The following is a 12,330-nucleotide window of genomic DNA, read 5'->3' on the forward strand; positions in this document are numbered from 1 at the left end:
TATGTACCTCAAACATGCTGTGTTAAATGATTGCACCTAAAGTAGCCCTTTTCCCAGGCGTGGTTAGTGTTTCTCAGAAAGCAACTGTTGAAAGAGAAGCCAAGGCTGAACCTGCTCCCAGGACAGCAAAAAGGTATTACAGCTGAACACAGAAGCAATTTGATTATGTAGATTAAGCATGGCTCAATCTATCATAATCACTGTAAAGAAGCCATTTAATTTTGTACCTGTTTGCACAAGTATTCATTACTGCTGATAAGCAGGTTACCAGGGAAGGATTTCACAAGCAGAAATGTCAAGGCTTTGATACCAGTGAGGAGATGCAGATAAGAACAGGAGAAAGCCATGCAAATTAGCTTAGGTAAAGCATTATGTACATTTTTTTGCTTTTGGAGGAGTAAAGAAGGGGGATCCATTAAGAAGAGTGCTACTGTCTTTAACCAGAGGTGGGTGGGTGGTGGGATGTACTGGATGAGTGCAAGAATTCTCCTGGGAGGAAAGCTGCCAGTGGTAAGAAAGCATCTCTTCCACCTGAGTAGAAACCCATGGATGTGTTTTCTCATTTCATCACTCCTCAAAAGTAATTTAAATTTATGGGGGTCTCAAAACAGTCATCTAACCATGGGTAAGAGAAGGCAGCTCTGGAACTCCAGGCTTCAGGTTGGCTTTGGGCATTGCCCCGTGGTGGAAGTGTATTCATAATTAGCCTCACGTGTCTAAACTTCTCTTTGTTAATCTAAGAGGGTGAAATATTCCCTTCAAAAAGGTTTTTGGTGCACCTTTTCAAAAAACAAGCTTTTCTTCTGTTCAGTTTTCCATTCTTCTGAACATCCAGCTTTGTTTCTTAATGATATCTGGCTTGGATTCTTTAAATAGAAACCTGTAATTGTAGCACTGTAAGTTAGTCACTTAATAGGGCTGCAGTCTTGTTCACTGATGAAAAGTAGCCATCCTTTGTTTCCCAGTAGTCTTATAAATGGTACACAGTGTACACAGGAGCTAGTCAGGGGCTCTTATAATTTACAATCAGCAAATTGGCTCCCTTCACAGGAATTAATTTAGCCAATACAAATTATTTCAGGAAATGATTCATTGCCACTTTAAAGCGCTAATTAATTTGGGTGACTTATGAACATTAAAAATGAAACCTCCTTTGTCATTCCCAAGTAACTGAATGGTAATTCAGTGTCATTCTTAAGTAACTTGTATCAGCTGTAACTATACCTCTTGTAGCTTGAAGTACAAATTCCAACAGGATTTTGGGGGGAAAACAAGAAGCACTTGAAACTTCATTGTCTCTCTTTGCTGCTGAATTTTTAAAATCTCAAAATTGGTGAGAATTTTGACTTCCAGCTTCAACTCAGTGGTGTTTTAGTTTCACAACATCCTCAACTTACCTGTTCAGATGTCAGGAAATACCTAGGTAGAACCCAAAAGCTTAGGAGATAAATGCCTGCCTGGAGTGATCAGACCCCAGCTGTCCCTTGCCTTGTCCCTGCTGTGGTATTTTCTGGAACAGCATCTGCTGGTTTCTGACTCCTCCTTTCTTTCCTAGACCAAGGACTAGCCTGTGGCATTTGTGTGCAGCATTTCCCAAGCTAGAATCCTTGCAGGTTATCCTCCAGTGCTGTCCCACACCACTTCTTCATGCTGGAAACACAGAGATCTTCATCTTCATTCTTGTGCTTGAAACTCAGAGCAGTTTATGGAAGGCTGAGAAGGATCAGCTTCTTAAAAAAGCAAGATGTGGCTTTGATCAGGTTTATTCTACTAGTTTTTCCTCCCCCACCTGAAAATCTTCAAAGGTCTCTCCTTCCTTGGAAAGGTGTCTAATCCCCATAGCCTGCATGCTGCAGTGCTCACAGCTGTCTGTGTGATGGCTTCCCACTCCTCTTGACATGCCCTCTGCTCTCTGGTCATTGGCAATGCTTTAAACACAGTTTTCTTTGACTTTTATTTTGCTCTTTCCTTAGGTAGTAAATGTATTTGATTTCTCTTCCATCCTACCTTTTTCATGTCTATTGCTCCCTTACTCATTTGAAAATCTAAAATTTTCTTGAAAACCAAATGGGACCCAGAACATCAGAAGATGTGTCATGCTTGATTTTTTCCCCCCTCAGATTTTAGCATATTAGTTATGTGTACTAGCACACACTGTATATATTGGTTTATGTGCTGCTTGAAAACTATTTTCTTATGCAGAATAATTTCTACTTGCAGATAAAAGATGTCACAAGCTATGTATGATCCTTTGCTCTGAACATGGTCATATCCTTTCATATCCATAGCTCTTCAGATGCTCTGGTTTGGGCTCTATTTTTTCTGTGGCTAAGGAGAATGAATTAGAAAATACTAAGGTGACTGACAATATCTTATTCCTTGTCAAAAACCTATGTGTGTCAAAAACTTGTGGCCAAGTGTGGAGAAATTTATGGAGAAAAACAAAATCATATTCTATTATTAAAAGTCTGTGCACTGTATTGACACCTCAGTCTGTTGACACTGCAATCCATGTGAAAGACCATCTTGATAATGTAATTATGCAAATGACCAGCTTCATGAGGAAGTGTTTAATTTTGAGTGTTCTGTAGAAGAAGAAAAATACTGGTAAATGTTCTTTCCTTCCTATCTTCTCCCTGGTTGCAGGATACCCTCTGAGCTTCCTCCCAGTTGAGGACATGACCACAGTGAAGGGAGCCAGGAGATTCCCTGAAAACTCAGCCTCTGTCCACTGTGCTCCTCCTGCCTAGTGTATTTGGGGGGAAAACAAGTGTGTTGCACCATTTCTGTTGCTGTTTCAGGCTCAAGGTGGCACAGCAGCAGGTGGCTGGTGTGTCAGGAGCTGTGCTAACTCCTCCTTTCCTGGATGCAGAGCAGCTGTCCATGCCACTGCTGAGGACGCAAGGGCTGAGTCTGGCACTTCTGCTCATCTCTCAAGTTCAGGTCCCCTGTGGTACTGCAGCACTCTGATATCATTGTAGCTTCTATTTTAAGAATAGCTTCTTCAAGAAATGTAGGTGGCTCAGGTTTTTCTTCTTTGTTGGTTTTAGCTTTACATTTGCAAACTCAGTTTCTCTCCTTCTGCAAGGTGAGGCTTTTTTTTTTTCCTTGCATAATCACAGAAAATTGCCACAGGGTCAATGTTGTCTTGAATTGAAGGCGGATGAAAGTCCATATTTCCTGAATGAAAACAGTATTTACTCTTTCAGACTTTTACAGATGATATTTGCTCACCCCAGTGCATCTCTTCTAATGCCAAGAGGAGTAGAGTGTGCTGTAGATACATCTGAGGTCCTTCTTACTGGAGTCATCTTGCCTAGACTGAGTGCATGACTGAGTGGCCAACATCACTGAGCGCTGCTGACATTACCATTCCTGTAGCTGATCCCAGTGGTACAGCTGTAGAGATAATGGATTGCAGATCATTGCTCAGGTTTTTCTTCTTTGTTGGTTTTAGCTTTACATTTGCAAACTCAGTTTCTCTCCTTCTGCAAGGTGAGGCTTTTTTTTTTTCCTTGCATAATCACAGAAAATTGCCACAGGGTCAATGTTGTCTTGAATTGAAGGCGGATGAAAGTCCATATTTCCTGAATGAAAACAGTATTTACTCTTTCAGACTTTTACAGATGATATTTGCTCACCCCAGTGCATCTCTTCTAATGCCAAGAGGAGTAGAGTGTGCTGTAGATACATCTGAGGTCCTTCTTACTGGAGTCATCTTGCCTAGACTGAGTGCATGACTGAGTGGCCAACATCACTGAGCGCTGCTGACATTACCATTCCTGTAGCTGATCCCAGTGGTACAGCTGTAGAGATAATGGATTGCAGATCATTGCTGGTGCAAGCAGAGGTGTGAGCAGGCTCTTGCTGTTTCCTAGGCTTTATAAAATGAGAGCATCCCAATGCAATTGCAAATCATATTGCTGTGTTACACATGGTGAGCTGGGGATGCAAAGAAGTCTCTCTGTAGCTGTTGTTAAACGTGTAAGTGGATGTTTTTCTCCTATGGGCACTCAGCTGCTTTAGAAACTATCAGGTCTTTATTCAAGTATCAGTTTTGTAACAGATGAACTGAAGTCAAGAATTCACATGGAACCTAGACTTCATTCCCAGCTCCATCCTCAGCTTGCTACTGAACCATAATGTTGCAAGTGCAGCATGTGGCACTTACATAAGCTATGTCCCAAACAGCACAACTTCAAAGAGAATTATTTGTCTTACTTATACTGGGGTGGAGAGAAAAAAAAAAGTGCAGGTTCATATTCAGGGAGCACTTACTTTTAGAATTAAATGATTGGACAGCTGTATTCCCTTTCCAACCACTCTCATCAGTTGGCTCCCTTATATGTGCCCTATTGGGCTGTAAAGCCACTGATTAAATAACTGATTAGGCCGTTGTAAGGTTTGGAGGGGTTTCAAATGATGCCTGGAAAGCTATTTATCATGAAGTGTACACTTCTCTGTTAGCATGCCTTGTCTTAGTTAGCATTGTGCTTTTGTCTCATGGCATTTCAGCTGCTGTGGGAACTACAGGTGGCAGATGTTCTGTCTCTGCCCTCCTACAGCTCTTACCCTTTGGGGAAGAAGGCTCATTCCTAGTATTTTTAGGAGGCCTTATAATCACAGAATCATGGAGTGGTTTGGGTTGGAAGGCACATTGAGAGACCATCTAGTCCAACCCCCTGCAGTAAACCTGTACCTCTTTGCTCAAAGTCCCATCCAACCAGGCCTTGAACATTCCCAGGGATGGGGCTTCCACCATGTCTCAGGACACCCTCATTATAAAGAAATTTCTTCATTACATCTGTTCTTAATTGACCCTCTTTCAATTTAAAACCGTTTACCCTTGTTCTGTTGCAACAGACCCTACTAAAAGGTTTGTCCCCATCTTTCTTATAGGTTCCTTTTGAATACTGGAAGGCTGCAGTAAAGTCTTCCTGGAGCCTTCTCTTCTCCAGGCTGAAAACCCCCAGCTGTCCTCAGAGGAGAAGTGTTCCACCCCTGTAATCAGCTCAGTGGCCTCCTCTGGACCCAGTGTATCTAATGTATATTCTGTGTAGTCTCCTGGAGCAGAGCCCCCTGAAAGCACTAGGTCACAGCAGGATCCTGGCAAGTTCTGTAGGTACTGAGCCAATATTGCCTGATGTCAAGCTCTCAATAAAGCTGATTTCCTCTGAGTCAGAGCATCTCCTGCATGAGCAGCCTTTGCTTTACTTTGCACTGCTAGGCTCATGCTGGCTGTTTGCTGTGTGAAGTGCCATCTGCTGAAGTCCCTGGCTGGCACAAAGTGCCAGTGAGATGAGGTTGAGTGCTGGGAGCTGATATCAGTCGGGCAGTATTTGGTGTGCTGCAGAGCAGATGAAGGGGGGCATTAAAGGCAGGAGCTGCAGGGGTAGAGCTGTGTGTCCCAGCACTAAAGCAGGACTTTGGTTTCAGAGCAGCAAGAGCAAAGCAAGAATGAGGTAGGTTTTACACTGAGCTAAACACTACCTTTGAAGCCAGCTTCTGTGCAGATGCAGAATTGTCCCACAAGGGTGGTGGTCTGCTGTCAGTGCTGTTGGAATTTGGTTTATAACCTCATTCCCTCTAACAAGGGACACTGCTTCAATTAAAGTCAAACCAACTTTGCAATATTGTGTTTTTCTTTTTTCTTTTCCCCATTCTTCAGTGCTAATATCTGTGTTTTTCTTTTTTCTTTTCCCCATTCTTCAGTGCTAATATCTATGGCAAGTGCTGCCAGGCCACCACCATTCAGCAGTTACAATTCATGAGTTGCATCAACCTTTTGCTCTAGCACTCCTAATTAAGCAATTTTAATGACAGAATTTAATGTTTTACACAGTCTAAATGAAGTGGAAAAAATATGAACGGATTTTTTTCCTTTCCAGCACAAGATTTTGATCAGATAATTTAACCTCTGGGTGAATTGGAAGTAGGAGCATTTATGCATAGGTGGTTTTCTTTGCAAAAGCTTTACTTTATGTACATCTGTGCATTAATAGAGCTACTGCTTCACTTTGGGTATCCATTCTGAAGTTTTTTGTGTGCCCTCTGCCCTTCTGTTGACAGTAACAAAACCCCAAAACCTTTTGATATCCACTAATTTGTGACCAGCTTAGTGCCAGTTGTGTTGCATGTTAATAAAGCAAGAATAAAGGCTTGCAGAAAACAACTGCTCAGAGGGGTTTTCTAGCAGCAACACAGGTTTGTATCCTTTAAATATGTTTAAATTTCTTTTGGTAGTGTTCTGCTCTAGTTCTAGCTTATACTAGATGAGCTAGGTATGTGCATGGAGTGAAAATGGTCCCTCCTTTGAAGGCAATCTTGTGTCTGATTTGAAACTACCTGATATGTGATTAGGAGACATAATTATTTTATATAGGTTACACACAGAATTATAATAATCAGTCTTTTCTAAGGAAGAGAAAGCCAGTATGACAGGAAAGTTATGTTTAGTAATGTAATGAGTGCCTTTTTTGACAGAAATGGCACTGTTAAATTTGGGGTTGTGCAGCTGATGGGCGTTCGGTGTTTTGAATTCTGTGAGGGAAGTGCTGCTTTAAATAATTATGTCTCTTATGGCATTGTATGTCATAATCACTTCAAAAATGCTTATGTAGTTGCTAAAGCTGAAGAGAAGTGAGCTGTTTGGTGCAATACTGGATTTTTTAGTTTTACTTTAGTATGTCTGAAGTGAATATTAAGTTAAGCAGAGAGGTGTAGCTGGGGCAGCCTGAGGAGCTGCAGATGAGGCAGAGCATTGTTCCCCAAGTATTTATAATAATGAGAGATACTGGAGGGAAGATAAGTAATATTACATATACTGGGAAGAAAGTTTGATTCTGATCCATTAAATAAATAAATAAAAGTTCCTTTTACCTGTAATCTGCAGGTAGCACATAAATAAACTGCAGTGGGAGCAGGAGAAGCTGTGTCCCTCCTCATGACCCACACTGGCAGAGGCTCAGCATCACCAGCCAAGAATCCTCATGTTAATCAGGCACACATGATTCTTTCTCCTAGTTTCTAGGTTGATCAATTGAGACCTTGCTGCCTTTTTTCCTTCCAAGAAAGACCTTCTACAAAGCAGATTGCTCTGGCCAAGTTTCTGCAAATACTAAGTAACAGCAAGCTGCTCTGGTCTGGAGAGTGTGTGCTTGGGGGAGATCTTGATTTGTTTAGAGTGACCTATCCCTGATTAAAATAGGTTAATAGTTCTTCTCTGCATGTCTTGCTTCACAACTGGCACATTAGCTCCAGCATTTGAAAAGATAACTTTGGGCCAGCAGGAGTAAGAAAAAAAAGAGAGAAAATTAGTGAAAGTGAAATACAAATGTCCTAATTTAATACAAAAGGATTCAGCTTGCTGTTGGCTTTCTGTTTTTCCCAGGTTCATGCTTTGCTTGACAATGCAACAGAAGAAATTCAGATTGTTGGGAAATGCATAAAAAAAGAAGTGGTTGTGGGGAAATTGGAAGTGGAACAGGATTTAGCAACTTTTCTTCTGCTGTTACAGCAGGCAGCAGGCAGCATTGGGAGCTTGGGCATTTTCTTTGTTTCAAAACTTAAGAAGATATATATATATATATATTTAGCATTCCAAAAGTAAACAAAGGCTCAGAAGTTTAAGAAAGATACTGCTTTGGAGATTGCTTATCGATAAATGTTTGCTGGATGTACTGTTCCAGGTGAAGGGATGAAATTTGTCCACAGGTCTCCCAGCATATCCTGAATGTGAACTCAGACCCTTTCTGTGCCTCCTGGCCACCCTCTGTAGCCACCCCTCCTCTTCCTCTCATAATTCCCTTTGGTTTTCCCTGAACAGCAGAGATGTCTGAGCACGGCAGCAAAGACAAGGAAGTCTCTTTTTCAGCCCAACAGTAAATTTTTAGATTTTGCTATTCATTGTGAAGCTGTGAATTATCCATTCTGGAATGAGATGGGGAGTTAAGAAAACTCATTCTCGTACAGGTTTATGAAGTTTCAGCTGTTTTCCTTTGCAAACAGATTTCAAGTAGGTTTATAATGTGTTTTCAGTCAGGCTGGGGCTTCTGTATTGATTTCAGGTAACACATGAATGTGAAATTTGAGCCCAGCTCATCAGATACCAAAGTTAATGAAGTAATGAATGTGACACCAAATGCCAGTGTCTCTGTCTCTCCTTATCCCCACAAACCCTTACTGTGTATGTGCTGTGTGTGTGGCTTTGTTTATTTTAGAGGCCATTTCATTATACAATCCTGTATCTCTTCTTGGATGGTTTAGGTAGAGCAGGACATGATCATGAGCTCTTTGTGGGAGCTTTGCTACTGATGTTCATAGCCCTGCCTGCAAGTTTGCTGTGATAAGAAATAGGTTGTGAAGTCCTGACAGAGGACAATAATTTTTATTTTCTTATGTCCCCTGTATATTGTCCTGTATTTCTCACCATCTCTGCTCTGGAATGTTTTAAGCATCATCAGGCTCAGAGAAAAGCAGAGTACCTACCACGTGCTTCTGCTCTGTGGTGTCTGTTGAGGAATGAGTCAACAGCAGCAACTCTTCAGAAAGAATATCTAAAATCAAGGGAGGATGGAGGAGATTAGCAAAAAAAAAAAAAATCAAATGCCAGAAGTGTTTGTCTTCCCTCACCCTTTGTCAGCAAAGGTGGGGTTTGTATTCTAATGTTTATGTAGCTGAAGGGTTTTAGAAAATCAGAAGTACTGTAGTGCAACACAAGGGGTTTTGTTCACTCCTGTAATCCCAGTAGGTAATTCTTTTCGTTATATACTTGAGTCTTTTTCAACTTCTTTTTTTTTCTATTAGTCATTGGTAGCTTAATGGATTTCGTGATTGTTGAGCTCTTCTTTTAGATGCAGTATTGTTAGTCTTAGCATGTATTCAGAGTGACAGGGAGCATTAAAAATAGTCATTTCCATTTCAGATATCTAGAGATAATTTTTTTATAGCCACTGTGTGAAAATAACTTGAACACTAGCAGAATTATCTATTGTGAGAGAGATGATTTTACTTGTGAATTGGGTTTAAAGATAAAATCTGCCTACTTCCCAAGTCATGGATTTCCTATTCATTGCTCTGTTAAATTTAATCAGGAGCAAGACTTAATCCAGAACAAAGATGATTGAATTGCTCTTAAACAGTGATGTAGAACATTACCCAGATCTCACTTCAGCCTCACAGTGCTGAGAAATCACAAGCATGAGAGAGTTGCTTGTGAGTACATTATACAAAGAGAGATGCTTTTACTCATTTGCTGGCTCATTAGAAAGTGAAATGCTTTCTGGCTTTTGGAATAAAGTTGTTAGGAGGTGTAGTACAGAATGGGTTAAATCTGTTTTGAGTATTAGCTAGAAATTACTTTGGTATGCAGTAAAAAAGCTCACTCAACTTGCAAAAGCCTCTGTTGGCTTTAAGTTCTGATATAGACTGAGCTGCTCCTAGGCTTGTCCAGGATGGATTGATGGATGAAGTTCCTTAATGCAGCTTTGATTCCTCTTTGAGAACCCAGGGGAGGACAAGCTCCAGCTCTGGGCAGCAGAGCCACAGCGTGATCCCCTACTCCCCTTTGCTGCTTGCCCCAACAACAACATGCTTTCAGAAATTACTGTCTCTTTTAACCTCTTGCATTCTACCAGGAAGTGTGTATGCCTGTAAGGTCATCCTAAATCTCCAGTTACAGCCTGGAATGGAGTTATGATATCAACTGGATTTTGCTCTTTGAGGGCAAGGAGAGAGCATGGGGGGAAGCAGCTAACTCCAGGATTTCCAGGCTGGGACATGGAAACTCGACAGCCTCTGTGTTCCTTTCAGGGCTCTTACCTGAGTGCAGACTTTTACCAGTAAAGTTTGGGAGCTGGCATTGCTTATTTCAGATGCATAGACCTCATTTAAAATAATTTTTAAGAAAAAGTGATGGGGTCAGGGAGTGGTGAAGCAGCATCTTGCTGTAGGGACTCTTGCAGGCAATACATTGGCAAGCTGTTCCCTGGAGTTTAGGAGTCTATTCAAGGCCAAGAAATTTAGGGAATTATTAATGGCACTGCAGCTCCAGGCTGTGCTGTTGGCTGGCAGTCACTGAGTAAGAAAGGCACTGTCAGTGCCACATTTAAGGCTTTGGGGCATGTGAGTGTGCCCCATGCAGCATCTCTTCTTCTGGTTAGAATGATTTTGACCTTCGGAGTTAAACTTTTCCACATAATGATATTTTCCTATTATGTGAATCCTCTCTTCTTTGGCTTATTTGCATGCCTTACATCATGTTTCATTTAGGATTTGATACAGTCAGGAGCCCAGGATAAAAGACAGTGTATAAAAGGCTGGTGTAATCATGACATTTCCTGGGACTGGAAGCTGCTGGGACCACTTGGGACCGGTCATGGGCAAAAGAAATATTTTTTTGTCCACTGTTGCAGTCTTCCTAGAGCAAAGTGGAGGTCTCTGTCTGCTTTAGGGCAGCCAGCTAAATCAGATCGTTCCCCTCCTTACACACATGTTATCCTGCAATGGGAGAGCTCCTGCAGCATCCTCAGCTGCCATGTCCCACCACGTGGGGACAGCCCTTGGGCAGGATTTTGTTTGCAGCATCCACAGCTAAGGATAATTGCCAAGTGTTAATCCAGCTCAGTAGCTTAGAGCAAGACTGTAATCATAGTTATTGGGTTTTGTATTTAAATGCTCTTTTTTAAAAGTTCTTTTTAGATTTAGCAAACTGGCTGTAGAGGTGATTGCATTCTGGTTGGAGGGATGTGCTTGAGTGGAGCAGGCTGCATGTCCTGAGATTTCCCTCCCCTCTCCATTCTTGCTGCTTCAAGAAACAGTCATTTGCTTTAAAGTCAGGTTTGCAGCTTTGATTGAAAATGACTCTGCAAAACCCCATCAGAACTGTGCATGCCACAGAGTCGCTTAAAAATAAATTCTAAAAGGCACCTTGAAATGTATGAACTCCCTGGGATGCCAGGGGCCATCACCTGTGGTTTGCTGGTGTCCCCAGGTAGAACCTAGTAAATCTTTGTCTGCCCAAAGAGCCCAGAAAAAAAAGAAAGGAAGGATGGAATTGTGCTGTCTGAGGTTTGGGAATGATTATTAAGTGCTGGCCCTCTGCCTGACAGCTGTCATGGGTTTGCAGAAGTGAGACAGATCTGGGAGAGGCAGCTGCAATTGTATAGCTGGGAAGTTGGGCTTTTAATTGCTAATTAAAGTTACCATTTGCATTTGGGGTTTTCCTTTTTAAAGGACGGCATCATATTCCACAAGAAACTGCAAGCATTGTGTATTTATAGCACAACCAAACTGGCAACTGGCTCTTGGTGCTTTGCTGGTACATCTGTATTTCACCTACTGCCTACTTTTGCTTTCCCATCTGTATTTTTTATGACTTCTGTCCTGACAGCCCTTGTTCTCCTAGTCCTTGACTCCCCTCCCGTGCAGACATATGATCCCATAACGTTTTCCTTTTTGTCTTTATAAACAATAGGCAAGCAGTCTGATAGCACAAGTCCAAAGTCAAGGGAGCTTTGCAGATTCAACTTGACAGCTCCTCTCTGAATTATTTAAAAGCTGTAAACAAAAGAAAGGCCGTCTTACAGCTTCAGGTGCCTTCTCCTCCAGTCCTGTGGAGAATGCCTGATAGGTGAATTCAGCTAATTTTGCCCATTTAGATCTATGGGATTTAGTGGAATAGCAAATGCAATTAGAATTCAGGGGCTGCCTCCTGGTATTCCTTAGGGGAGGGTAAGTTGCAGAGAGGTGAATGAGTAAGTTGAGGAGAGGGAAAGTTGGAAGGTGGATGAAAGAATAGACAATTTCTGTCTAGTATTGTCTAGAATTGTGTGTTGAGTTTGGATTTTTTTTTTCCCTTTCACAATCAATGAACTTGTCTTAAGACATCCTGTATTTGCTTCTGACTTTAATCTCAGTCCTTGGAGGGTTTCCTTGTTTGTTCTTTTCACATCCTTTGTTTTCAAATCTAAAATGCTTTTCTACACCTGAATGATCCAGTGATTTCTGACTTCCTGGGTGCATTTTAGTTGCTGGTTTCACTCATGCTCCTGGATTCAGGAGTGTTTTAGATGGCTGAGATGAGGGAAGCAGGCAGAAGGCACAATTGAGTCCTCTAGATGATGCAAAGTTCATTATTATCTTTTGAATAGTTCATTCTGCAGAATGAAGCAGGGAATATACCATGCTTTGCCATTTATTGTACTAAATCTAGAAAGCTGTACTCTCATCATTCTTAATGCCTAAGGCACAGCTGTCTTCTCACTCCCTTCTCCCCTCAGATAAATATAGTGGGGAAAGCATCAGGAGTGGAATGTTGAAAGCAGCTTCATG

At 41.5% G+C, this 12,330-nt stretch overlaps 1 protein-coding gene and 1 non-coding gene across 2 annotated transcripts in view; both read left to right on the forward strand.

Annotated features, from left to right (window-relative positions):
• COP1 (COP1 E3 ubiquitin ligase) overlaps positions 1-12,330 on the forward strand; it is a 119,147-nt gene that overhangs the window by 91,395 nt on the left and 15,422 nt on the right. The window lies entirely within an intron of this gene.
• LOC115948852 lies at positions 10,343-10,488 on the forward strand. The gene has a single exon (XR_004082619.1).

This window comes from Geospiza fortis, unplaced genomic scaffold (assembly GCF_000277835.1).
Source record: "Geospiza fortis unplaced genomic scaffold, GeoFor_1.0 scaffold399, whole genome shotgun sequence".
Classification (NCBI taxonomy): domain Eukaryota; kingdom Metazoa; phylum Chordata; class Aves; order Passeriformes; family Thraupidae; genus Geospiza; species Geospiza fortis.